The 26,096-nt window shown below is 48.6% G+C and overlaps 1 long non-coding RNA gene across 3 annotated transcripts in view; it reads left to right on the top strand.

Annotated features, from left to right (window-relative positions):
* The window catches only part of LOC146202116 (uncharacterized), a 674,799-nt gene that overhangs the window by 282,687 nt on the left and 366,016 nt on the right, over positions 1-26,096 (top strand). The gene's annotated exons all lie outside the window — the stretch shown is intronic.

The raw sequence follows: 26,096 nt of genomic DNA, 5'->3' as shown, positions 1-26,096 counted from the left end.
TAAATTAAAAAGCTGTGACTTCCGCAGGTATCGAATACGTTTAGCGAGGCGCTTATGCGTTGAATCATTAACACGGCGGACCGTGACAAAATGACACTGAGCTCGAAAAGCGGATGTATGTACTCGACCTGTACACGGGAAGTTGGTTGAAGTCAATTCACGTGAAATGGAAATTAGAATGCCGTGTGATCTCGGTGCCCTTGCCGCCTCTCAGTGTGAACTGTGCGCTGATGACGTTTGCATGCCGACATATTTGGGGGATACGTCAGAATATGGGAGTTACGCTCAGCAAAGCTGATTAATGTCTGTTTATGCCAAAATACGACGACGCGCGGCTATGCAGCTTTTTTTTTTTTTTTTTTCCTGTGACACGCAATGCTGCCAGACGTAGGTACCTAGAATGACTGCAGCCGCGTGAACCATTCTCTACTTTGCTCGGTACTGTTGTAGACGCTTGCCGCGCGTTGGTCCTAAAGTTCTCCCCAGCTTTTAAATTAAACGCGGCCGAGAGCGGTGGTAGTTCTGTCTTCGACGGCCAACGAACTCACAGCTATAGTTCTACCGTCAGTCCTTTCCCTGCAGTCAGAGTGGTGTGAATACAGCCTCGTCCTAGTACCGTTTTATTTTCGCTGAGGAAACCTGGAGATGTTCTTTGGAGAACTGTCTCCCGATTGCGTATGCTCACAAAGTAATCTGCTTGTGTGCCAAACGACGAACCGTCAATAAGCTCTTCACGAGAGAAGCCATGCATCTTTCAATCTTTTATGCCGTGCCCCCCCCCCCCCCCCCCCTTTCCTCTTACTGCAAAAAATGAGTGGTCGATGCTGTAACTACGCAGTGCACTGTTTTCTTTTTTATGTTATCGTCTACTAGTGCCTGGAAACACCGGCTAGAGTCAAATATCAGAGTGGCACCGTTTACGCCTTCTTCAATATTCCGACTTAGCTAGAAGTGCTCCTTCCTCTTCGGCAACCGTTGTCGTCTCCTAAGAGCACACCATGTCTACTTAATAGCGGTTGAAATGGTGAGAGCACACATCGGTTGCATTATTCTGCGTCCCCCCTTTCAACATATTGTTACGTGGTGGCATGACAAGCGATGGAACACGGCGACACAACAGAAACAGAACGACGTGATGACATGACGATGAAATATGCTTTAATGGCCAACGGGCCTGGCGCGAATGCTCCGCCCCGCGCCACTGCCCGCTTCGTCATCTTCGTAGGAATATTTTATCCTCGCCAGCTGCAAAGTTGCGTATACCTGCCACTAGGATAATTTCTGCTACTTGGAAGAATTCGGCGCAATCCTCTCTACTTCGGGACCGGAGTTACAATCCCTTCTTTAATGTTTTGACTTAGCCAGAAATAATTCTTCCTCTCCGCCAACCGTTACCGTCTCCTAAGAGCACATCATGTCTGCTTGATAGCGGTTGACAAGGTGGGAGCACACACTACGTGCATTATTCAGCGTCCCAAGAAGGGTGGAGAGTTAGGCCTGTTGGAAACAACGCTTGCGGACGAAACAAGCACAACACAGCTTGTGTTGTGTTCTTGCTTCGCCCTATGTCAGCGCTGTTTTCACCACGATTATTCTGTGTTCATTCCAGCATAACGTATCCCCGCCTTCAGCCAAACTGCATACACCTCTAGGGCACTATAGGGTGATTTGGAGTACCCGCAGTGACGCGATACAATCCTCTCTGCTTTTGGACCGGCCTCATGAGGGCTGCATGGTCTTCGGGGTGCCCTCCCATACCTGGCACAAAGACGACAGCCTGCGTAATGTTTGATAAGAATTAGCGATACGACATGATCTTAAAGTTATGCTGCGAGGATCCACACACTACATATCAGTGGTGAGTGTGACGGCAGCTGCCTGTGTTACGTACACGGAGGTGCTAGACTTTGGTCAGCAGTTGATATCATTACTCTATTATTGACCGACAATGCTTTCGCCATTATGGAATGCTCGTCTTTTATAAAAGCTCGAGAATGACCGCCACTGGCGTCCTGAGCCCATAATGTTATATGCGTGCCTTTCTGGACCTGTGTAACACGCGGTGCACATTTAATATCGGCCGCTACGTCAAAGTTTCGCGTGCTTACTTGCACATGTGTTGGTGATCCGGCCGAATTACAGCGGAGGAATTTGATGAGAGGAAAAGCATGCCCTCGGGATTTTTGTGCCCTGATCAAAATCGCGTGATCGAAATATGTTGCAAAGTGTGCGCCACGAAGCTGCTTCCACAACAGGGCCCTGGACCAAGTGGTTACCAGGAGTTCCAGCAAGAGAGGAGGGCAGTGGGTTTTCTGGGCCAGTATTTGAGGTTGCACTCTTCGGGCATACACAAGGCCGCCTATGCGGCAGTTCAGTGTCGTGCACCACTTACGGGCTCACACTTTAGTCATTGGTGACATTCTTTTGCGCTTGCGCAAAATACGGGGAAACACGCACAGCGCGGGTAGGTGTCACTTGTTACGGCATTTATTCCCTAAGATAACGTCGCGTGCAGCAACGCGCTGCTAAGCGCTTTCTGGCCACGCGCTGCACGAGCATAACCTATTGACATGCGCCGCGGTGGTCTTTGAGCTGCACGTAAGCCGGTTGCATTCTAACCACCGCCGCATCTGCATTTCAGACCACGGCGACGGCAGAGCTAATATAGCGGAGTGCTAGTTCGTTCCGGCCATTGCGTCGGAGGCGGGCCCCTGTAAAAGCAGCGCGCGATCGCCAAATTGAAATCGAAGAAACACGCGTACCGGGAACGAAGCAAATGAAGAAGCAGACGCGGGAGGGGAAAGGCTAAGCTTGCAGGAAACGCCGCTTTTCCGAACGTTTTCTCCTTTTCATCTATTATGGAGGCTTGCGTGCAGTCGGCAAAGCTTTTCCACTGATAAAGCTTCTTTTTTTGTTTGTCTCTCTTTCTTCATAACTGCGCCTCGCGCCGCCTCGCTTATTTGGGCAACACAATGCTTTTGTTCCGAGTTCTACAGCGAAATAGAAAAACGAAGACACCACCGCGCGCCGTTTTAAGAGCGTGGGCTAGGCGCTTTACAGAATAACAATCGTTTCCACCTGTGGCCCGTAGCAAGGCGGCGGTGTATACTTTAGTTCGGAAATTTAAGTTGCGCCTTAAGTGTAGGCGGGCGACCATCTCGCTAAATTGATAAAAGGCACGCTTTGTTGAGTCGCTTTCGAAATTTGCACGCGTGATTCGTTCCGCGACTGCATTCGGCTATATTTACAAAGAGGGCCGCTCTCCACCGTAATGGGGAGAGCGGCCCTCATCATCTGCTCTGTCGAAGTAAGAAATCTTGGCTTCTGCTCACGGTTCGTATGCTGCGGGAAAAGCAGAGGCGGCGTCCCGTTTTCGAGGAAAAAGTCCTTCTTCAAGGCGCTATACAGACGTACCGATACCCAGTTTGCGCGACCCTTAGCGCGCGTTACATTTATATCTGCTAGCTAGGTTCCGCTTAGCGTCTTCTTTGCCTGCAATAGAGCCGAGCCAGCTAATTGTTGCTCAGCCATTCTACCTATTCTGCATACTTTCTTATATCGGGGCCTATTTCTTCGAACCATCTCATAAGTGAAAATTGAAGCCCGCTCACACGGATAAGTTACGGCAAGAATATCCGACCGCAAGCCGCCACGCAGCGCCTCTGGCCCAGTCAGTGCGTCAGAGGCCGGCGGCGGTCGTCCAGTACTAGCTGGCGCGTTCAGCCCACAACGGCGTTCTGGTTTATTTTCTGATTCGTAGTTTTCCCCGCCAACAGCTACGTACAAGCGGAGACTTCATGCCTCGTCGCCAACCGACGACGCCTGCTCATTTCACGCGCTGCCGCTGATGCGTGTGACGATGCGCAGAGTTGTTGTTTGAAAGCGCAGCTTGACCCTGACGGGGTCACACAGACACGTAGCTTGCATCTCCCACCCACTACTCCCCTCACTTCCCCGCAGACGTTGGCTTTTTTCACCCTCGCTTTACTCGCAGCCTGGGCCAAGGTCTGTCGAGGCGTAGGACGCCGCAAGCGGGGGTAGCCACGCGGCAGTCATAATACCACGGCGCGTATCGACCAGGCCATTATACTGCAGCCTCGCTTCGGCACTCGCTCGCCCGTGGCAACTCTCGCGCCTTTGGTGTTTGCGACGCTCATCTGGTGGCAGCATTGTTGAGCGGGCCCCACTACGACTTGGCAACTCGGTAATTTCGCGCGGTCCGGAAGAGTTCGCGTGGCCTTTTGGCTGCTAGAAAAAAAATACGGTAATAAAAAGAAATAGCCGGGCATTGGCCCGTCAGAAGCGGTCGCAAAACTTATGTCTGATCGCGTTTGAGGAAACGTTTTCGTCATATATGCGCCACCCATCACAGAATGCGCATGTCGCCTCCATTCAAGCCAGTCATTCCCCCCTACTTCTCCCGCCTAACATTGGTGTACTCTGCAATATCGCTCTCATTTATACTTTTATTTTGATTTCGCGCGAGCAGAAAGGAGGTTCTTTTTAGTGCGTAGCACTTATGGCCGCAATCGTGGATTTCGCTGGTGGCTGTCCGACTCATGCTCTGTCGTTTTTGTTCTTTGACTATTTTGGTTTTGTCCAATCGCGCACGATAAATTTCCACTTAAAGGAGAAACAACTACGTGGTTGGGTCACTGCCACTGGCTCCGGGTACGTGTATAACCATGACTGGTGAGGCCGGTTTTCTTTCTTTGATACGTTTCTGCACCAGCATAGCCTCGCCCTGCGGTACGGCTACGGCTTTACAATTCAGAGGCTTTGACCCCAGCGAGAATTTCCGTTTTGGGTTGTGTCAAAACCGAGGCCATACTCGCGTGAGTTCGAAGACCAGACTGCAGCAGTTGCTTCGCCTAATAACAGCCGCATGTGAATCACCGGAGTTCTAGTACGGACAATGTAAGTTCAAGCGTGTTCACGCTAACGATCTTCAAATTCGACCCATTCTTGAAATGCTCAGAGACAGGAGTAGTGTACTTGCATGCTCCTTTCCTTTCTTAAGCACCCCCCCCCCCCCCTCCTTTTCTTCTTTTTTTTTTTTTTCAATATTTCGTGATCGCATAATTTCAGTTCATAAACTGGAAATAGCAAATTACTAACAATAATAGCTCTGACGCGAAGGCTGAGCAACCAGGGCGTTCGACCGTTGAACCCAGAGTCACAAGATCAAATTCCGGCTGCGGCGTCCGCTTTTCTATGGAGACAAAAAAAGCAAGGCGCTCGGGCCGTGAGCACATTAAATGCACGGTAAATAAACCTAGGCGGCCGATATTTCCAGAGCGCTTCATTACGGCGTTACTCATGGCCTGAGTCTCTCTGGGGCGCTGAACCCTATAAATTAAACAGTAATAATAAACAGTCGATCCCGGATATATCGAACCTGGCTATGTCGAATTAATGCTTATACCGAGTTGTTAGACTATCCCCTTGAAAACCCGACGCAAAAGTATATTAGTGATGTTCGCGTTTATCAAACTCCTGTTCAGCGATACTTTGGTTATATCGAACCTCGCGCCATACCCCAGCGCAGGGCGGCAGTGCTCCTAATGGCGCCTCTGCGATCACTTTCGCGTGCCGAGCCACGCTGGCTGAGCAGCCTTGGGCACCAGCTGCCGGTGCTAACGCTGTAAAACCGGTTGACGAGGTGAACGTTGAGTCGGATTGAAAGTGACCTGGCTTGCGTAACATTGATGTCATGCGGAGAAGCCAAACTTTGGTTCAGTGGTAGTCGTGCTGGGACGCCGGCCTTGCTGACCGAAAGCTTCCTGCGGTTCTCACGTGGCCTGCTTCGCTGCTCTAGGAGACAGAGAAATCAACTTTAATTAACTCAGTGGCTTTCCCCAAAACATCGTCCACAGCAGCTCAGACTACTCCAACACCAATGGCACTTCTGCCACGCTGCTCAGGACAGAGTGAGCAGCGCGAGTTACGACGCTCCAATCTGACCCTGGCGAAAATTTGGAGTCCGCTTGGTGAGCCTTGCGCTCTCGTTTAAGATGGCCGTGCTTTTACATCCCTGTTTTGGACGCCTGGCATGATGTGATGCTTGAGCGCGCGTGCGCCTCACAGGTCGCCTCAACCACGGCCAGCGGTAGTTGTCAGTGTGTTGTAAAGCAGCACATCTCTGCTGGAAGCGCGCCGCTAATGTGCGTACTGCGTAATCAGGCTTCATGGTTGTAGATGAACTTATCTGTTAGCATGTTTTATATCGAATTATCGATATATCGAACAAATTCGCTATTCCCTTCGATTTCGATGTATCTGGGATTGACCGTAATAAGAAGAATGTGCACTGCAGGAACTGCCAAGGGTGCTTTCCCTCAACATAACTGACAGCCATGGGAAGCCATCACTACGAGACCAAGTAAAGGCCGAGCTTGGGGAGCGGTTATTGTAGGATGACTGGATATCAAACGCGGCAGGTAACAAGAAGAAAAAAAGTAAAGCGACCTGAAATCAAGGGTCACACGCCGGTCATCATACCCGGCGGAAACAAGGTGTCGTTAAGTCACCAACCAATTCTGGCTACATATTTCCCACTGTGTTTTGGTTTTAATCAGCCCCCGCGTGATCTGTGAGCAGGTATGAAGTGCGTTTAATTATTTCTTAGTCTAAAATAAGTGCGAGGTGTACAAGACAAAAGCATTATTTTCAACATGGGAATGCACTTACGTAAATTCACTTAATACATTCGTTTCCAGCTCTAGACTCTTTCAAGGAAGAACTTTTGGTCTCACCTCTGAAAATTATGCTAAACGGTATCTTCAGTCTCATAACCACCGAGAAATCGGTGGCCTCGAAGGTGCTATTTTAATCTTCAAAACAAATGAGCATAGCAGGAGACAAAGCAGAGTAATCTGCGATTTTGAAACTGCATTTCCCGTCAGCGTCGATTATAACATGGAATGTGAAAGCTGCTGATATTGCCATCATCGAAGCAGAGAAATATTTCTTGGCCCAGTTTTTTTCGGCACCTTCATTTGTTGGCCTCGCGCAACCGAAGCGACGCGTCGACAATGAACGGCCGTGTCATGTTTTTGCTGGTAGTTACCCATTATGAAGAACACCGTATGTCCCCATCTTCGCCATCCTCCCAAAGTAGATGTCTTGAATTTGACTGGAGTGGAAAAATGTATTGAATTCCATGGCACATCTTCTATTGCTTACAGGCGGGTTGCACTGGCAGATTTAGATTTCATTTCAGTCAGAACTGTACACAAAAAAACCCTTATCACCAACCTTCATCGCTGCTGGTATTTTATGACACCATCGAATTCAGTCTTCCTTCATTTGAACTGTCAACGTTCTTACCACACTGAGACGAAGCATTGTCATCATACTCGTATGTCCACGCAATATTATTTCCATGAACCCCGTAATAATGCGAAGTGCAGTAGCAACCCGAAATACCTTCACGCGCCTATTGGCGATATCCACGTGCTCCATTTTGTGGCGCATATGCTCATGTTGATTTCCACTTCTGGACCTAACCGCGGACCGTCTTCTATGCTCTCATTCAATGCTGCTTGTTGTTCATTAGTCGCGTGCGATGGCGCACACTTGCCATGCACATTTTTTTCGTGCGCTGGTATCGATAGGTTCCGGCGTTTATAGTTCGGTGATGCTTTTGTAGGTACTCCTCACCTTGTTGGTTGGTTTTTGGTTGGTTTTGGGGGCTTAACGTCCCAAAGCGACTCAGACAATGAGAGACGCCGTAGTGGAGGACTCCGGAAATTTCGACCACCAGGGGGTCTTTAACGTACACTAACATCGCACAGCACACGGGCGCCTAGCTTTTCGCCTCCATCGAAAAGCGGCCGCCGAGGCCGGGATTCAATCCCGCGTCCTTGGGCACAGTAGTCGAGCGCCCAAACCACTGCGCCACACCGGCGGGGCACTTCTCACATTGTGTACTACCTATAACTTCAAAATTTCGGCAATGACATGATATTGTGGTGGTGAATTTCTCTTCAACATTTGCCTCAGAGAGGGTTTCCATGTGACGGAATGACAAATCAGATCAGAAAAAAAAAAAAAGCGACGTAGTAACCACTACTTGAAAGAATGGTGCAGTAAGCTTGAAGCATGTAGCTTTGCGGTCTGCGTATTTTATAATTCTTACGTTTAACTCTTTTTACCACACGTGCACACATGACGTTTTGAGCGATTCTAATTAGACCGATCAAGAGAGAGCGGGGCCAACTTTATCCTCAGACTGCGCTCAACAGCCACAGTTATACGTACTCGCAGCTGTGCAGACAAATACAATTTCAGCGCCAGTACCGAGATGCAGTCGTAGATAACGCGATTTTTTTTTTTCGTATTCTTTACAACGCTCGGAAGCTTCAGCGCTTCTCAAGCTCGCCCAGAAACCAGCAGAACATTACGTTTAATATCCGCTTCAAGAGTTAGTTCTGCCACCGTAAAGATTTCGCGCTAACTCCGGTGAAGCTGGCTTGAAGGTTCGCTGGAGGCATATGCCTGCAATGACGCTCTCAAATGGAATAATTGCAAAGTTGGTGAACACATCTGTCTATCTGTTTCACCTCATACCCATCCGGGCAGTTCCATCTATTCTCTGGCCCTTGTTGGAGCAGTCACGCTTTTAAAGGTTAATTATGCTATCGAGCGTGGTTTGATTCCTTTGTTTGTTTTTATCTGATACTTATCTACCGCTGCTAAGAGTATAGCTAGAGTAAGAGTATACTGTGTAATCCCTTCTTTTGTTCTGGGAATGCTGTTTAGTACGTCTGAATAGATTTTGCTGTTGATCCAGTCTAAATCATCTCCTTTTACATCGTTTTCACTAGTCTTGGGGCAAATTTCGTTAATCTACGGTCGCCTGCTAGTTATCCAGCTGTGGCTTGCGGTCTTTAGTAAGCTGAGGAAATATTGCCGATCATCGGAACACTAGCTCCGCTAATTGGTACTACAACGGAGGGCCCTTTCTTAGCATGCCGGGATGCAAATAAAGCCCGTCGTCATTCCGCTCGATAATGGTTTCTTTCACGCCGTCCTGTATGCTAGACGGCACTACTAACCCAATCTAAAGGGTTCCCTCAGCCTTCTTGATCGACTTGCGCGCCGTTCGAAGTGCGTCTTATTAGCGCTTCGCCGCTCACGCTGTCACAGCTTGTGGAGGCATTAACGCCTGATCAGAATAAATATTCCGACGATACTGAGCGGTAGCATGTAGCCTCCCGAGGCTATAGGCTGCGGTGGAAGGCTTTGGCATGAACATTCACTTTGACTGCAATAGAAGCAAAACGAGGTAAGCAATTTTAGTTGAATAGCGAGAGAGCAGGATACGCTTCAATCGTGTGTTTGATTGCAAAATGAGCAAAAACTGAAACCTCTTACAAAATGTGCACAGCTGGCGACAGCCAGATAATTGCCGATTTGCACCGATTTGGTATTGGTTGTCCAGCAGTGAAGGTCACAACGAGAGCTTGAAAGGTGCGGCGGTACTCAGTGTGCAAGCTCGCAGCTGTATCGAGTGCTGCATTGTACTTTGCTGCCGCTTCCTTGTCTCCCCGTTGGTCCACATCAAGCAGGCATACGCCAAAGCCATGCGGCGATGCTTGCATCAGATGATAGAAATTAATTCCAAGCTGTCTCATATGGTGCCGCTTTCTGTCATCCTTCTTACGCTCCCTTTTTGTGTAGCTTCCCTCGAGCGCAGTTTAGGTTTCTGCCGAGAATGAGACAGTTATTGCACGTTTCGGTTCCTCAAATTGGAGTATTTATTTTGCTTGATAAGGAAAAAACCATCTGTCGAAAAACATCCCCCGTCGTCGGCGACGCCAGCGTATGCGCAGTTCCTGTCAGAATAATCCGAGTAACCTCAAAAAACAGCTATAGAGAGGGGAGGCTCAAATGAAGCCAAAGTTTGTCAGGAGGTTCCTGAAACACAGACTGACAATGATGTCGAAAAATAAATTGGGGCTAATGAGGATGCATATTGGGGGTAGAATCCAGGTCCTTTGGTTATGAGACGAGTGTGCCACACATAGGCCACTAAGGGTTATTGGTACAGGCGTGATAGAAAGAGATCCAGTGAATGCGACTTAATGGCGTGCCTCCAAGACGCATACTGATGCTAACTAATTAAGGGCGTGCTAATTAAAGGTTAGTAGTTGCATACAAAGTGGTGTTGTCAATGAAAGCAAATTAATTAAAGAAAGAATCTACACACTAACGGAAGCCGCTGTCTGAGTCATTCGCGTGTCGAATAGGTGTTAGCGAACGACAAGCTGGAAAGGCGACTACGAGGTTTATAAACGGAATCGCACTCCGCACTCAAGACGGAGCTTAATCGTCTCCGATGATTTTTTGTTAGTAGTAGTGAATTTGACTGAGCTGTCTGAGTCATAAATAACTATGAACAGCCTACTTGTATTGAAGCCTGAGAACAATCTTCTAGCCTCGGGAAGAGCTAATTACAATGAGTAGCAGGGAAGTTTGCGGTTGCGGTTTCCCATTTTTCTTCCGTTGTTAGTACGGAGTAGCTATTACAATTCACATGCGCACGTGCAACAATGGAGCCGCGATGTGGTTCTTTATCAAACAGGCACACCGAAAGAACGTGCGGATAATCCGAAAGGTTGCATCGTGGTCTATATAACGTTTGCTTCAATCCTACAAAAATTACCTCCTTCAGTACATTGCAACATGGGACGGATTTGTTGCGCGTGATATCTCGTGTTTTATTGATTTGAAAATTCACGGATAAACGCTTACACGATGCGAGTTGGCGGAAATACATTTATTTCCGCGCTATCGGGAAAATAAGAGAAATCAGGAAAAGCAGGGAAGTATGACGCGACATGCGTGCTCCATCCCCTGGACGACTACTAGCTGACTAGTGAGGCAAATAAGATTTTTTTTTCTTCCTTTTCGCGAACTCGCATCGCGCACTATGTTGTCTATGAGTGCGGACCGCTTACAATGTGGCGTATGACTCGAAACAGTCCACCGGAGACAAAGTTCCGAGCTGAGAAAGTAAACGAAAAAATAAAAAAACGCGCTTAATTGATATCGACGTGTCGGTTTTACGTTCCCTGTAAAGCTTGCGAGCCCACTAACTTGCACGAGTACGTGCTCGAGAAATACGGCCGTTTGATCCAGCCTTCTACAGAAGCGCTACCAGACGACCAGAGGACAGTTCTTTAGGACATATAGTTGTTGCCAACTGTACACAATAAGCGTTCTCGTTGTCGCCGGATCAGAGCTTTCTTCAAGCAAGTTTGCCTAGCTTCTGCGCTCTGCGAGAAAACAGTTTTGCTTCCTTAACAAGAGCTTCTTCTTTTTTCTTTTCATTTTTTTCAAGGCGGATTTAAACGGCGAGTGGAAGAACGAAAATCTATAAATGTCAGTACGTCTCTTTCATTTCGAGCGTGCATTCTGGACCGCTTTTATTTTTGCTACATTTTTGCGCACTTTATTCCGCTTCGCGGTTCGTGCCTCTCAAAAAATGAGCCGTGGTCGATGCCTTAGACAGGGGAAATCGCGACAGCCCTGGCTGAGACGGGACGGGCTTGCTGCTGCGGCCAGAGTGCGGCAAATCGACGAGGCGGAGGGCTTCGCGTCGTCCCCGTCGAAAGTGACCCAATTTTTCTGCCCGTCAGTCCGCAGGATCACTTAACCGGTCGTCCGGCGAAAAGTAGTAAAAAGCCCGCCCATACACCGACTGGGCGGTAGCGTAGCATGTGCGCGGGGCTCTCTGATCCGGGACGAAACAGAGGCAATCCTCTTAAAAATGATCCAGACTTAGAGATCTGGTCGTCCGCGCAGCGAGAGCGAGTCTCCTTTGTCTCGTTTATACTGCTTTGCTGAAAAAAAAAAAGAAAAAAAAAAGAAAAAATACAACAACAACAACAAAAAACACTACCCGGGTACGGCCCTTTCGACCCGCTTGGAACATGTGTTTCAGGAGCGGTCGTTACCTTTGATGACAGTCCCAGTCGGAGATAAAGACCGTAAAGGCTACTTTCTTGGCGACTTCGTGCGTAGTACCTGTATCCAAATGAAAAAAAAAAAAAAGAACGAAGGCCAGAGAGCACAAACAAAGAGCCGGAGAGAACATGGCTAGAAGAGCAGTGAGCAGCTCAGGTACTCCTCACAACGGCACAGTCCAGACTGCACCTCCTTTGCGGTGCACATTTGCCCACACGCTGCAGATATATATGTCACAGTGCTGGCTGGCCGTTCCGCTTGTTTTCTTTTTTTTTTTTTCTGTCTGCTTGCTCGGCATAACCTGGCGTGCACGCTAGAAATCTTTCTTCTTTTATGCAGTTATTATTAGCCTCGGAGGATGGCGCTGGTTGCGCAATATGACGCAATATTGACTTGCGCTAGCACTATGTGCCGGCTGTTGGGAAGCAGCATCCGATGGGTGTTGTGCTCCTGCACACCGAGTGCAATCACCGGGGTGCTAACGAAGAAGCTGGAAAATGTCATTACCTGCATTTTTGTTAACCGAGAAAAATTGTCTTGCGGAACCGCAGCGCCATTCTCTACGGGTCCCTGATTAGACTTCTTAGAGCCTCGTTTGAGTGCGGTTGGCTCTGGCGTTTTTTTTTTTTTTGTTTGTTTTTTTGCTTCCAGCCTTGCGCCGACGAGATTGCCTTTGTCTGCAGATAATCTGCATTGGCTGGGCACAGTTATAGAGCGTTACCATTAGAGCGGGCTAGAAAACTTTATCGAGCTGAGAAAGCTTCCAGCTGCAAGTTCTCAGTTGCATCCACAAGGCAGACCTCGTTAGTATTCACTGTCGACCCTTTTGCCTCTTTTCTTTTCTCGTTTTCTTTTTTCTTTCAAAGCTAAGACGCGTGGCTTCTCTTTGTTCCTACTTGCGGAGTTACCGATGCGTAGGCGGCGATGGAACAGGTGAATAGGAGTGGAACAATGACAACGTTACGGTGGGACTTGCACAAGCGGAGGAAACAGCGTCATTTCCCAACCTCCATCTAGGAAAAAATTCGTTGGGACAAAGCTGTTCATCTTATACATTTTTGTGACTCGCAAGGATGGCCTTTTTATTTGTGGACTTTTTTTTTTTCCCGTCCCTAAATCCTGCATGACCGATAGCAGTTGAATGGCACTTCATTCGCAATAGTGCCTTTTGGTTGGTCACTTTTGTAGACCTATGCGGAAGACGTAACCGCTGAAGGCGATTTCAACGTTCTTGTCTTTTGTGCTCAAAAAGTAAAAACGACCGAGGCTTGAAGAAAATTAAAAAAAAAAAAAGAGAGAGCGAGAAAGAAGGGGGGAACGGCTGACCCAGTGCTTTAGTGTGCACACGCCGTTGCTGTTCAGTATCCGAAAATGAATATGCGCAGAAATGATTCGGTACCAGTTCTATGTCCCAGGAGCATTCAACAGCCCAGAGAGCAGTGTGGCGATCGGACGACCGAGGCGGACGACTCTTATTTTAGAGAGCCTCAGCATTGTGGAGGCCCAGTAGCGGGGAGGCATACCAAACCAGCCTGATGCCCGCTCCGCATGTCCATTTGTAGTTAAGCATCGCCGCCTGAACACTGCGCATCCACCAAGCATCAGGTAGATCCGTTATTCATTAACGATGTGTTGTGCGTTGTCGATATACCTCAATTAACAGTTTGTGAGATGCTGTGGGAAGGTATGAAGCCCTGTCCCGCGCTTGTCCATTTAAACGCTTTATAATGTCGCTTCCCCCCCCCCCCCCCCTTCCATTTACTCAACATTTCAGTTTCTGGGCCGTTAAGAATTTGCCGTTCAGGTATTTTGTAATCACGGACAACAACTTGAATTAAACTGCGAACGAAATAGGGAGAAAGAAGTACCGAAGTACACGTCATATGTTGCATTGTATAGTTGTGGGCGTGACACTGCGCATCTTTCCATAAAGCGCTGGTTTATCGAGCGACCACACTTCTGTACACACCGTATAACCAAATGTTTGGTCGTGAGCCACATTCGACCTTTTTTTTTTCCTTAAGATACAAAAAAAAAAGTAAGAGAAGACTATGGCCGTTCTGCTCAGTTTTTCAATTGTCCTTATATACCGCGCAATTCTGGAAACGTTCTGCTCGCACAGCCTTTTGTTGTAAACTCCGCTTCAAAGCACAGGACGGAGGTCTCATGGCAGCTCTCTATTGGACAACCAAAAAAGCGATGCGCTCCATGCTAGAACGGAAGCGGAGGAAATGAGCGAAGGAGCGAAGCGGGAACGCAAAAACTTGTCCTAGCCGAACTGCGGCGTTGTCCAGTATATCTCCGCTATGGAGCGGACGGCTTCTGCATTTTTTTTTTTTTGCGCAAGTTATTTGGTCATAGTTTCTGAAATGAGTGATTTAAGGCGAAATGGTTTGTTGCCGGCGAAGCATCGGCCGCCAACTTCTCGGTCGCAATGAGCGTTTCGGACGCAGCCGCTCGCTTCTGTGCAGACGGGTTCCAGCGGCGGGGCGCAGAGCAACCGGTTTGATGAGAGACGCAGCAGAGTGATCTGAAGTAAGCGACGGAGCATCTGCGGGTGGTCGTTTGTACAGGTTGGCTGGTCCTTCCTTGGCGACGCTCGATAAAGGAGTGTCCACCTGTCCACACACGCACGCGCCGATTCTCATTTGCCGGCGCTCAGGCCGCGGCCGGACTCGTTCAGTGCGTCGTGTCTATGAAAGGGTTCTTTGGTGGATTTTCTTTCGTATGTTCTTTGTTCCGTATAATGCGGCTAGAGGGCGGGACAACTAGCAACTCCAAGATCCATCAAGGAGGCCTGCCTAGTCAGATGCAGCAAGAGGCTGAGGCAGGCGTATACTAGAGCCCTTTTGGCTGTTCTGTCTTTTTTTTTTTTTCGTACTCTCTCACTTCGTTCGTAGACCCGAGCCGCAGGCCAGTAATAGTCACGTATGGTGGACACAAATGTTTTCTTCCTGAGAGTGAGAGAAGGGAAAACGTTACGAGGTCGGAACTTTCCGTCCATAATGGTGCTTGGTTTATGGGCAAAGATTGCTTCCAGACAGACGCACGCAGCAGTGAGCGGAAAGCCGAATCTGTTGAAAGCGTAGCCGCGCTGTCAAAACATGTACATACCTGACAAGCACCGCATCACTGATTGACTGTTTGATGACTTCATTCATTCATTCATTCATTCATTCATTCATTCATTCATTCATTCATTCATTCATTCATTAGGAGCTAAATGTAGTTTTCAAGGCTGTGTAAAGGATTATTATAGTTGTAAATCACCCCAAGAGTATTGCCCAAATGTCCGACTACTAATTTTTATTTACCTCCACTGCTTTATTGGTAGCATAAGAAATATCTCCGGCTTTGATGGCTCTTTGCTGGCATGTCTTTTTTTTTATCTTCGCCTTTTTTGGTATATCGCCCTGTCAAATATATACAGGCCAGGGAGCTCGCTGCCCACCCCCGTAGCAGAGCTAGCTGTGCAGATCCCACGTTCGGAATCTCAGAAGCCACGAGAAATCTCATCCTCACTCTTCTTGAGCATAGGATGTTCCGGGTGTGCTTCCAGAAGCCCCGGTACACGGCCTCAGAGCGAACCTTTTTGGGTTGTATATCTTTTACAAGAACGGCACATTAATATGAAAGCTGCGTTAATGTGTTACCCGCTCGACCAGGGCTTGGACATTCTGTTTCCAGTGACTGTTTACCTCCTTGACAATAAATTGATAGACAGCTGATTAGTGATGCCGATATACTGTCTTGGTTTGCCATTTCGCTTCTAACTTATTCATCTTCCCTTCCCTACAACAGTTCTACATGAGAGATGTCTCCCGCAAACGAAAGCGGGCGAAGTTTTCGGCCATGTGTACGCCTGCGATGAATGGTACATAACGTAATCTTACATACCATTATCTCGGGAGGGCACCATCAGCTTATTTGGTAGCTACGTTTCCCTCGAGCAGTAACCACTGCCAATACATCATCCTACCTTCATTACAGTAGCCTATTTCCCCACCTGAGCATTTTAGAGGTGATGACATGAGGTAATTATGCCGAAGCGGCGTCTTCTGGAGACACTTTATTTGGGAAGACAGATTTTGCTACCCTTTGAAGCCCTTTTTGGCGCTGCCTAATTTCCTTTTCGTAATTAAAATGACCATTTAGTAAATGACCACATTTAAGGAGCAGGCTGTATTCAGTTAAATATAACGTTAGACCTGATGCGCATGGGACATGGCAGGCAAGAGTGTAAGGCGTGGCAGTATCATGGAAGTAAAATGAAAACGCTAAAATACGCCGAGGGGTCTGAGTTGCTAAAGAACAGAGCGCAACTTGACGATTTTAAGAAAGAAGGAGGGAGGGGGGGGGGGGGGGCGCAGGTTATTATTCTCGCAAGGCTATCGCTGTCACTCTCTTATTTCGCCATGCTAATGAACCAAACGAATTTTTCCCGCCAGCCTGAATTTCCTTCGTCTGCAAAGAAACTCAAGAACACCGCTCGCGTCACAATTCCTTAGAGCACGCAAAAGCACGAAGGCGAGGCGCTTAGGAAGGTCGTCCATTTAAAGAAATAATAAATTCGCGCACAATTTGCGCCCATTCAAAAGCTTCGTCGTCAAGCGCGATCGCACGCGAGACATATATATCGTGTTGCGCGAGGCGTGTCGCCAAACAGATGAGCCACTCATATGGGCCGAGACTTCGCAACCACCATCGAGCAGGAATCTGCGTTTAAGCGCCGTGCACTCGCGGGCGCGTCGTCGCACCATTCGCGAGTTTCCATTTCCAAAGCCAAGGTAGCGACGCCACACATGAACCAGCAAATTCGGGCGAGGCCGAACAGCGCTGCCGCCGCGCTTCCTCCCTTCAACAACCGCTTATGCAAATGGTCTCCGGGGCCAGAGAGGCCGAAACACGACGAGGATAAAAGCGCGCACCGGGCGTGGCGCCGCGAGCGCCTCCAGTGTGTGAAAAGCACGGCGCGTACGTATAAAAGCAGAATATCGACAGACGCACGCTGCTCGCGAGACGCGCGTTCGCTGCTTCCTCGCCGACAGAGATTTTCGCCTCCAGCGGAGTGCATTGCTCGGGCGTGCTAGCCGGGAGGAAAGTGACGCGCTGTCCTCGCCGGTTCTCGCCTCGTGCCCTGCCTGCGAAAATAGTGCGCCGTTATCGATTACCAAAGTAATCTTGGGTGAACGCTTGCTTGCCGCTGCTCTCGCCGGCCCCGCGCCGTATACTTTTCGAATGAGACAGGTAGCGTTATCGCCGCCAAGATTCTCCCTTGTCTGCAACGGGACAGCTTTCCTTCGATCTTAGGTGTATACCGGTGCCTAGACGCACGCAACATCTGTGAAAACAAAGTATAGCGATTAAATGATACACTTGACTCGGTAGGTATTCGCACATTGCTCATTAATGGTCATGCTCGTTTAATATTCTGTTACAGGATGCAGAGTGTAGGGCGCTGTAGAGGTCCCTGTACGTCCCTACGCAGTATATGAACGGGAAGAGAGTTTTTGCATCATACAGTCGACGATTTCTTTATTCTGTTTTCTAATTAGTTTTGCTCTTCGAGTTCAATATTCAACTCTCACATTAAACTTATAGCTAAGCACGAAACACTCGGTTTGTGCAAACTGAACGGTCCCCTTTCGTATATTGGAGGGATTTGTAAACATAGCGGTGAAAACAGCTGGTGGTGCAGATCTGCTTACGTGCTGTTGACTACCATTTTTTTTTTTTGCCTGTAACTGCTCGACAGCTTGTTGATAGCACTGCACAAATATTTCTAGGATAACGGACAACACTATTTGCTCTTCCATGAGCTTAAATTATATTACGTTATGGCATATATCACGGCGCTGGTTTGATATTTGAGCTGCACGAAAGAAAATGGAACAAGAATGAAGCAAGAGAAGCAAAGCATATGCTTTGACTATGGTTACTTGCGTGCGGGTGGCATATTAAAGTTACCTGAACGTATAGTTGCCCATAGTATCAGCATTGTGTAAACGCCTTTATTCTTTGGTTTTTAGATAACGTTATCACTTTTCTGAAACTGTGGCCGCATGTGTTGCTTTTATAAAGGCATTGTCAAAACCTCGGAGCACTCTCGTTTTATTGGCAGCATACGCAAGCGAGCAAGTAATAATCAACGCTACTCGAATGTTCCATGATATTGAGCGAAAAAATGTTCCACGTTTAAACTACTGCGTTCGCGTTAAGCCTAATCTCTAATGCTTACGCACGCGTGCTCGCGGATATGCACGCTGAAGGCACCATGCTTTACGGACGTGGCCCGAGGCGGAAGCGCTGGAGTGAAGTGCAGTTTTCGTTACTATTTTTTTTTTCTCGTTTTCTTTTTCGCAGTTGAGCGCAAAGTAAAAGCACCCTGAGTCGAATCGGTATTTCACGCCAGAAAGGAACTTGGAATACGAAAGCAGCCGCCGCGAGTGGTGTGCGTAACCGCTACCCCCCGTGGCCGTCTTTTTTTTTTTTTTAACTTTCCGCATGGCTCCGAAAGATGACTGAATGGCTCGCAGTTTCTCGACCACGCCAGTGTCGGAAGGCGCCCGTGAAAACAGCGTAGGGTAAAGTGGCGCGAATTGCAGAGTGTGGCGCAAAATCTGCATCGGAAATGCTGCGAGCAAGCTAGACAGGAGTGACCACGGCGTGTACGCACACGTTTATCCTCCATAAAAAGATGTGCGTGGTCACAGCAGAATCCTATGCTGAGCTTTTTCTGTTTTGTTTTTCTTTTTTTCTGGAGGGGAGGGGGGAGGCGAGGTGCTTCAGTGCGCTGAGAAACTGCACCTCTCTTCACCCTCCCCCTCGATCGGCTCCCTAATAAAAAAAAAGCGGGGGAGGGGAAAAGGAAACTGATTCCAGATTCCCTCGCCCTTAGCTCTCTGAGGAGACCGCTTTCGGGATTAGACACACTACTAAAGAATGAAGCTAAAGAAAAAAAAACTGATTTGTTTAGTTAATCTCATTACCTTGAAGAGTCCCCTAAGTGTTGAGCCACAGCCTCCTTTATGCTCTAGGCGCGTATTACTTGCTATCGAAAAAAATTTGACCGCAGGAATACGTCTCGGATGTTTCGTGCCCGCCCAACATCCGCTTTGGTGAAAAGGGTAAAGCCTTCATCGGTACACTCGCACTTAAGAAATGTTTGAGAACGTAGCTCAAACCTTCGGACTGAAGAGTGCGTCTCGTCTCCAGCTTCAGACGGGCGCGCCATGCGGCCGCGTGCGACTTTGTCCAGAAGCTCGCATCCGCTGGACGCTCGTGCGTAGAACTCGAGGCTGTGTTATTTTCGCGCACTGCGCGCTTTCGCCTCTGCGGGGGAAGAAAAGATAAGATCAAGCGAGCCGCTTTGAGTAACTTAACACTGCTCGGTTTGGCTAAGGCGAAATCAATCAGTACGCTACAAAGACATTATTGACAAGCGTGCGAAGAAAGAGCACCTGATGTGGTACCTGTCGACGCTTAGTTAAGTTTCCTGCAGTGCGGAAAAATTCGTCGAGCAGCGCCGAATAATGCCTCACGGGGATTGCGTCAGGTGAGAGGGACGTTGGCGCGGAATCGATCATTCAGCGAATGTCCCAACGCTGAAGGGTCTCTTCTTTACTTTTTTTTTTTTTGCGCCCTTTCCCTCCCCTTCTTCTTTCTGTCTACCTGTCGTGGTCGCAGGGATACAGTCTGGTCGATAAATCTTGCTGGCCTTCAGCTTTTCGCTAAACCTTATTCTCAGGTCTGAATGCTACTCTGACATGAGTCGCACGTGGCGATCCAAGCCGCCTCGCACTTGCTAGAAAGAAAAAAAAAACTGCTTTTTTCATCCACTTTTATCTACCGTTTGCCTTCGTCAGACGTGCTACAGAAACTGGGCGTTCGGATTAACCCGTGGTTTACCATCATCAAGAGTTTTCTTGTCAGTGAGTAACCACGAATGCAACTATGGCAAAACTTTCCCTCGGGTAGAAGAAGTAGCTTTCGTTTTTGAAGAAGAAAGGCGTTCATTCCTACCAGGTCAACTTAGCTTGTGTCATTCTGTTGTAAGGAAAACAACAACAACCACCTGGCACTCTGCGATCGCCTAGTGTAGCAGCAGCACCGCGAAATGCGCTCGTGTCTATAGACCTGTGAAGCCTCCCCAACTTACTCCCAGCCACTCAGTGTCATCGCGAAGTAGTACATCAGCGCGCATACAACGTGGCCTGGGGAAGGAACGAGTCTGCGCGCAACGTTTTCCTTGTCCGCAGTTTGTGCGGATAAACGTGCTTTACATACCCATAGGGAAGTGGCTGTCCACGACTTATCCCTGCCGAAGTGGGGCGCAAAAACGCGCGCACTCAGTTCAAGCGTAAATACGAGCCAGGACAGCCCGAAAACTTCGCGACAAACGCAGTTTGCATCTCCAAGACGCACCTATGCCAAGAGCGCGCTGTCAAACCTACTCAGTGTGAGCGGCAAACAGAGCAGTTTTTGCAGATTTGCAATCCGTTATGCTGCAGCAGAACGAGACTTACTCTCTTCAAAGGAAGAGGGATGCGATCGCGCTCTTCTTTGTACATTTTATTTGGCACTGGGGAGGGGTTAGGGTGTTGTCAGCTTCCATTTTTTTCTCTTGGCTCCCACCGCACTTAGGGTACAACTGAGAGCTTGTAAACACCATCCACTTGCCAGGAGTAACCTTTACAATATTAAGGACTGAGTAGAGGAGCCTTCAGAAATGTCAACACGGTCGGCTTCCACCCATACGGCCTGTAATGACGGCGGGCGCGATCGCTCAGGAATAACCGGCAGCGCTAAATCTGCTCTAAACTTCGGAGAGAGGTCGCCGTGGCAAACGCATTACGAATGTTTTGCGGCTACACAAATCGGTGGACAGAATTAAGTCCTGCTCTTGATTCGGAACAAATGCCTGGGGAACAACGTGCGTATCTAGCTTTCATGTCCTGAGATGATGATTTTTATTACGACAGAACTTGAGGACATCAAGCTATTTTAATTGCCGCCACTCTCTCTCTCTCTCTCTCTCTCTCTCTCTATATATATATATATATATATATATATATATATATATATATATATATATGCTGCCCGTGAAACATATGTACCGTCTTTGCCAAAAGTAACCGGCTGCTGCGAAGGCTGGCGGAGCAAGTGCGCGGCCGTGTGGCGGCGTTGCGCTCCCTGTGGCTTATCGGTGCTCGTCAGCTCCGAGGGTACAACAGCTGACGTAACTTCGCACCCTCACTCTCGCCCGTTGGATGATAAAAACTAGGCGCGTATGATGTGCGGGCTGCGGTTTCACGTGTGCGAAGCTTGGTTATGCCAAGCGAGGGCGCTCAGTATAGCGACGGGGCTATTCGCTCTTCTCGGCAACTGCCCTGAAGCAGATGTCGCGTTTCTCGCTATATAATTATACATGCTTGTGTCCTGCAATCCGCTACTGAAACACACCAGCAGAATTGCGCTTTCCTGCGTGTTTGATGCGCCTGTACATAAAGAATGATAACGCACCTTGAAATTTCAACATGCTTTCTCCGAGGTGCCTTGCGTACTGCAATTTTACGGACCGCAACTCCGGTACAAAGTTATGGGAAAGCTTGTGAACCTTTCCAAGCCACCTTATCTCTCTTTTAGGCTTGCAAAATTGTGCTAGTCCCTTGGGGAGGCTGTGTATAAATAAGATCAATGTTTGATTCTAACAAATTCTTGCATTTGCTTGTAGGTAAGTTTTGGTATAGGTAACAAACGACAATGAAAGCTTCCTCACACTTAGCCATTATATGCACATGACTGCTTTCTCGTTCGCGGAACCCTTATTTCAGAGCAGCATTGTCTGGCAAATCTAGCACATATTCGTCCTAGAAACGAACAAGAGCTCACCGTGTCTACTACCACCTGCTTTTCTGTTTTCCGCAGTTGCCGAGAAGAGATAATAGCCCCGTCGCTATACTGAGCGCCCTCGCTGGGCACAACCAGGCTTCGCATGCTTGAAACCGCAGCCCACACATCATACGCGCCTAGTTTTTATCATCCAACGGGCGAGAGTGAGGGGGCGAATTTACGTCAGCTGCTGTACCCTCGGAGCTGACGAGCACCGATAAGCCATAGCGAGCGCAACGCCGCCACACGGCCGCGCGCTTGCTCCGGCAGCCTTCGGAGCAGCCTGGTTACTTTTGGCAAAGACGGTACATATGTTCTACTCAAAGTGTACTAAAAGCCCCCTGCTATGGTCTTGGAAGAAGACCGGCAGTATTGTAAATAAAATATATATATTTTATTATATATATATATATATATATATATATATATATATATATATATATATATATATATATATATATATATATTTATATATATATATATTGTGAGGCAGAAGAACGCACCAGCAAATTCACCTTTTTACTTCAGGTAGGCCGAAGCAGCAGCTACCGACTAGCCACAGCTTAGCAACACTTCGTCTTCTTCGCACGACCCGATGACCGATGATGATTACGCTGAGATGAAGATGAAGGTCACTCACAGTGCTTACAACATTCCCCCTCCCGAACGAAAGCGACCATCCTGGTCGCAAATTAAATCTTAAGGTCGGCGGTTAAAGGGTTTCAAGCGCGACACGTGCACAATCTCGGTGCCGCGACACCGACGATCGCGAACAGGCGATGCAGGTGTGATGAGATAGTTTACAGGGGAAGTTTGTTCCAGAACCGTGTACGGGCCAATAAAACGGCTCAGAAACTTTTCACACAGGCCGGGGATGCGAGTAGGTGTCCAGAGTAGCACTTCGTCTCCAGGGCGGAAAGACACTGAGCGATGAGTCGCATCATACGTGCTTTGCCTGGAAGCTTGAGTGGCTTCAGTTTGAAGGCGGGCACGATCACGGCAGTGGGCGATACGAGACACGAACTGTTCGTGGGAAGGCGCGGCAGAAGGAGTAGAAGCTGTGAAGAAAGATGCTTCGAGGGAGAAGGTAGGATGGCGGGCATAAACAAGAAAAAACGGAGAGTAGGTGGTGGTTCGTTGAACGGCAGTGTTGTAGGCGAAGGTTACAAAGGGGAGTAAAGAGTCCCAGTTGTTGTGCTGAGGGTGAATGTAGGTGGATAGCATATCAGAAAGGGTGCGATGAAAGCGTTCTGTGAGGCCATTGGTCTGAGGGTGGTAAGGAGATGTAGTTTTATGCACCGTGCCTGAAGCATGAAGCACTGCGGCGAGGACGGTGGAGAGGAACGACTTGCCACGATCGCTAAGGAGGAGGCGAGGGGCGCCGTGGCGAAGAAGTATGGTGTGGAGGAAGAAGTTGGCGATTTCGGAAGCGGAGCCGGAAGGAAGTGCTGCGGTTTCAGCGTATCGGGTGAGGTGGTCAACGGCAGTAACGACCCAGCGGTTGCCAGCTGGAGTCAAGGGCAGGGGTCCATACAAGTCGATTCCGACGACTTCGAAAGGTGTGGAAGGACATGGGAGAGGTTGCAAGAGACCGGCAGGAGGCGACGTAGACCGCTTGCGTCGTTGACAAGGGATGCAAGACGCTACGTATTTTAATACTGAGGTTGAAAGGCCAGGCCAGAAGAAACGACGTTTGATGCGGTCGTAGGTTTTGTGGTACCCAAGGTGACCTGCGGTGGGGTCGTCGTGAAAGGCTTGTAGAACTTGAGGACGCAGGGAAGAAGGAATTACGGGAACCCATGTGTGGCCCAGTGGGCTGTAGTTGTGCCAAAATAATGTGCCATCCTGTAACTTGAAATTTTTGAGCCGACGACGGAGACGGGCATTTGGAGGTCTAATAACACCGCTGAGACTATCAATCAGCTTTTGACAGTAAGGGTCAGCACTCTGGTGGTGAGCAAGATTGCAGTGTATATCTGGCATGGGAGCAATAGAGGCGGCGCTCAAAGACTGCATAACTGTAGGGTTTAAATGGCTTGACTCCGTTGGGACAGGAGAGGAATGCGAGGACATGGGTTGCGACGGCAAAGCAATAGGGCAACGAGAGAGAGCGTCGGCGTCCTTGTGCTTCTTGCCCGATTTGTAAGTGACAGTAAAGTCGTACTCTTGAAGGCGGAGGATCCACCGCCCGAGACGACCGGACAGATTTTTCAAAGTGGATAACCAGCATAGGGCGTGGTGGTCAGTGACGACTGTGAAGTGACGGCCGTACAGGTAAGGACGAAACTTCTGAACAGCCCAGACGACGGCGAGACATTCTTGTTCGGTAATAGTGTAGTTTTGTTCCGGAGAAGTCAGAGTTCGGCTCGCATAGGCAACAACATTTTCTGTAGAGGTGTTTTGGCGTTGCAGAAGGACAGCGCCAATGCCATGGCTACTGGCGTCGGTGTGCAAAATTGTCGGTGCTTTATCATCAAAATGGCAGAGGACGGGACCCGAAGTCAGAGCACGCTTCAGAGTTTCAAATGCTTCTTCGCAAGCAGGAGACCAGATGAAAGGCGTGTCGTTGTGAAGAAGCGCATGTAAAGGTGAGGCAATAGAGGCGAAATTGCGGATGAATCTGCGGAAGTATGATGCCAAGCCGAGGAAACTGCGGAGATCTTTGACCCGAGTTGGACGGGGAAAGTGCAGCGCAGCAGCGATTTTTTCAGGGTCAGGCTTAATTCCTTCGCTGCTTACGAGATGGCCAAGAACTTTAATGGATTTTGATGCAAAACGGCATTTCTTCGTGTTTAGCTGTAGGCCAGCGCTGGAAAGTGCTGTCAAAACTTCATCGAGACGAGTAAGGTGATCAGGAAATGACGAAGAAAAAATGACGATGTCATCTAAGTAACAGAGACATGTTTTCCATTTGAGGCCGCGGAGAACTGTGTCAATCATACGCTCGAATGTAGCAGGAGCGTTGCAGAGTCCAAAAGGCATTACATTGAATTCGTATAAACCGTCCGGTGTTGCAAAGGCGGTCTTCTCTTTATCATCTTCATTCATGGGGATCTGCCAGTAGCCTGATCTTAAGTCAAGGCTGGAGAAAAATTGGGCACCTTGCAAACAATCGAGGGCGTCGTCAATTCGAGGGAGGGGATACACATCCTTACGAGTTATTCTGTTTAGAGCACGGTAATCTACACAAAAACGAACCGAACCGTCTTTTTTTTGCACTAGCACAACAGGCGATGACCAGGAACTAGACGATGGGCGTATGATGTTGCGTGCAAGCATGTCAGCAACATTTTCCTGAATAACTTTGCGCTCGGTTGGAGAAACACGATAAGGCCGGCGTCTAACTATGCTTGATCCGTCGGTGAGTATGCGATGCGTTGCTGCAGCGGTTTGACCCAGTGTGCCGGAATTGACGTCGAACGAGTCTGCGTGCTTGTTCAATACAGCGAGCAATGCGTCTGTCTGGTCTGTTGTCAGGTCGGTGCTGATCGTGTGGCGAAGTGCTGCACTGAGCGAGGCAGGGGATGAATCAGAGCGATCGGAGGTGGAGATTGGAAGAAGTGTGACAGGCTGGGCGGAAGCAATTGATGCAACAGTAGAGTCGCGTCGCAGAAGAATGGGCTCTGATGTGGTGTTGAATGCGGCGAGAAGAGAAGAACCGCTGGAGAAGCGAAGAAGGGACACGATGATGATAATACCTCTTGACAGGAGACGAGGGCTGGGTGTAATCAGGACGTCGCCATCGGTGACGGCGTCAGAAGTCACAGATAGAATATCTTCGTTGCCCGGATAGAGGACGTGATCGGCAAGCATAACTACACGGGAAGAAAGTGGTTCTCTATCGGCAAGAATGTTGCATTCAGTGACTTCAATAGTGGGAGGGGAACACGTAATGACTGCTGAGGCGTTTTGGAGGAAATCCCAGCCGAAGATGAGTTGATGGACACAGGAGGATAGGACAGCAAACTCAATGAAGTGCAAGATGCCGTCAATGGTGACTCGGGCTGTACACGCTCCACAAGGGTTAATATTCTGTCCATTTGCAGCACGTAAAGGAGGACCAGTATAAGGTGTGCGCACTTTTCGCAGTTTTAAACACAAGTCAAGTTTCATAATAGAAATAGCGGCGCCGGTATCAATTAAAGCTTCCAGTTCATGTCCCTCAAGGAATACAGTCAACATGTTTGATGGGAGCAGAGGAGGAATTGGAGCGACGACAGGCGGTGCAGTTT

This window comes from Amblyomma maculatum, chromosome 1 (assembly GCF_055883805.1).
Source record: "Amblyomma maculatum isolate TAMU_Amacu chromosome 1, ASM5588380v1, whole genome shotgun sequence".
NCBI classification, from domain to species: Eukaryota; Metazoa; Arthropoda; class Arachnida; order Ixodida; family Ixodidae; genus Amblyomma; species Amblyomma maculatum.
This window is presented reverse-complemented; position numbering and strand designations above follow the sequence as displayed.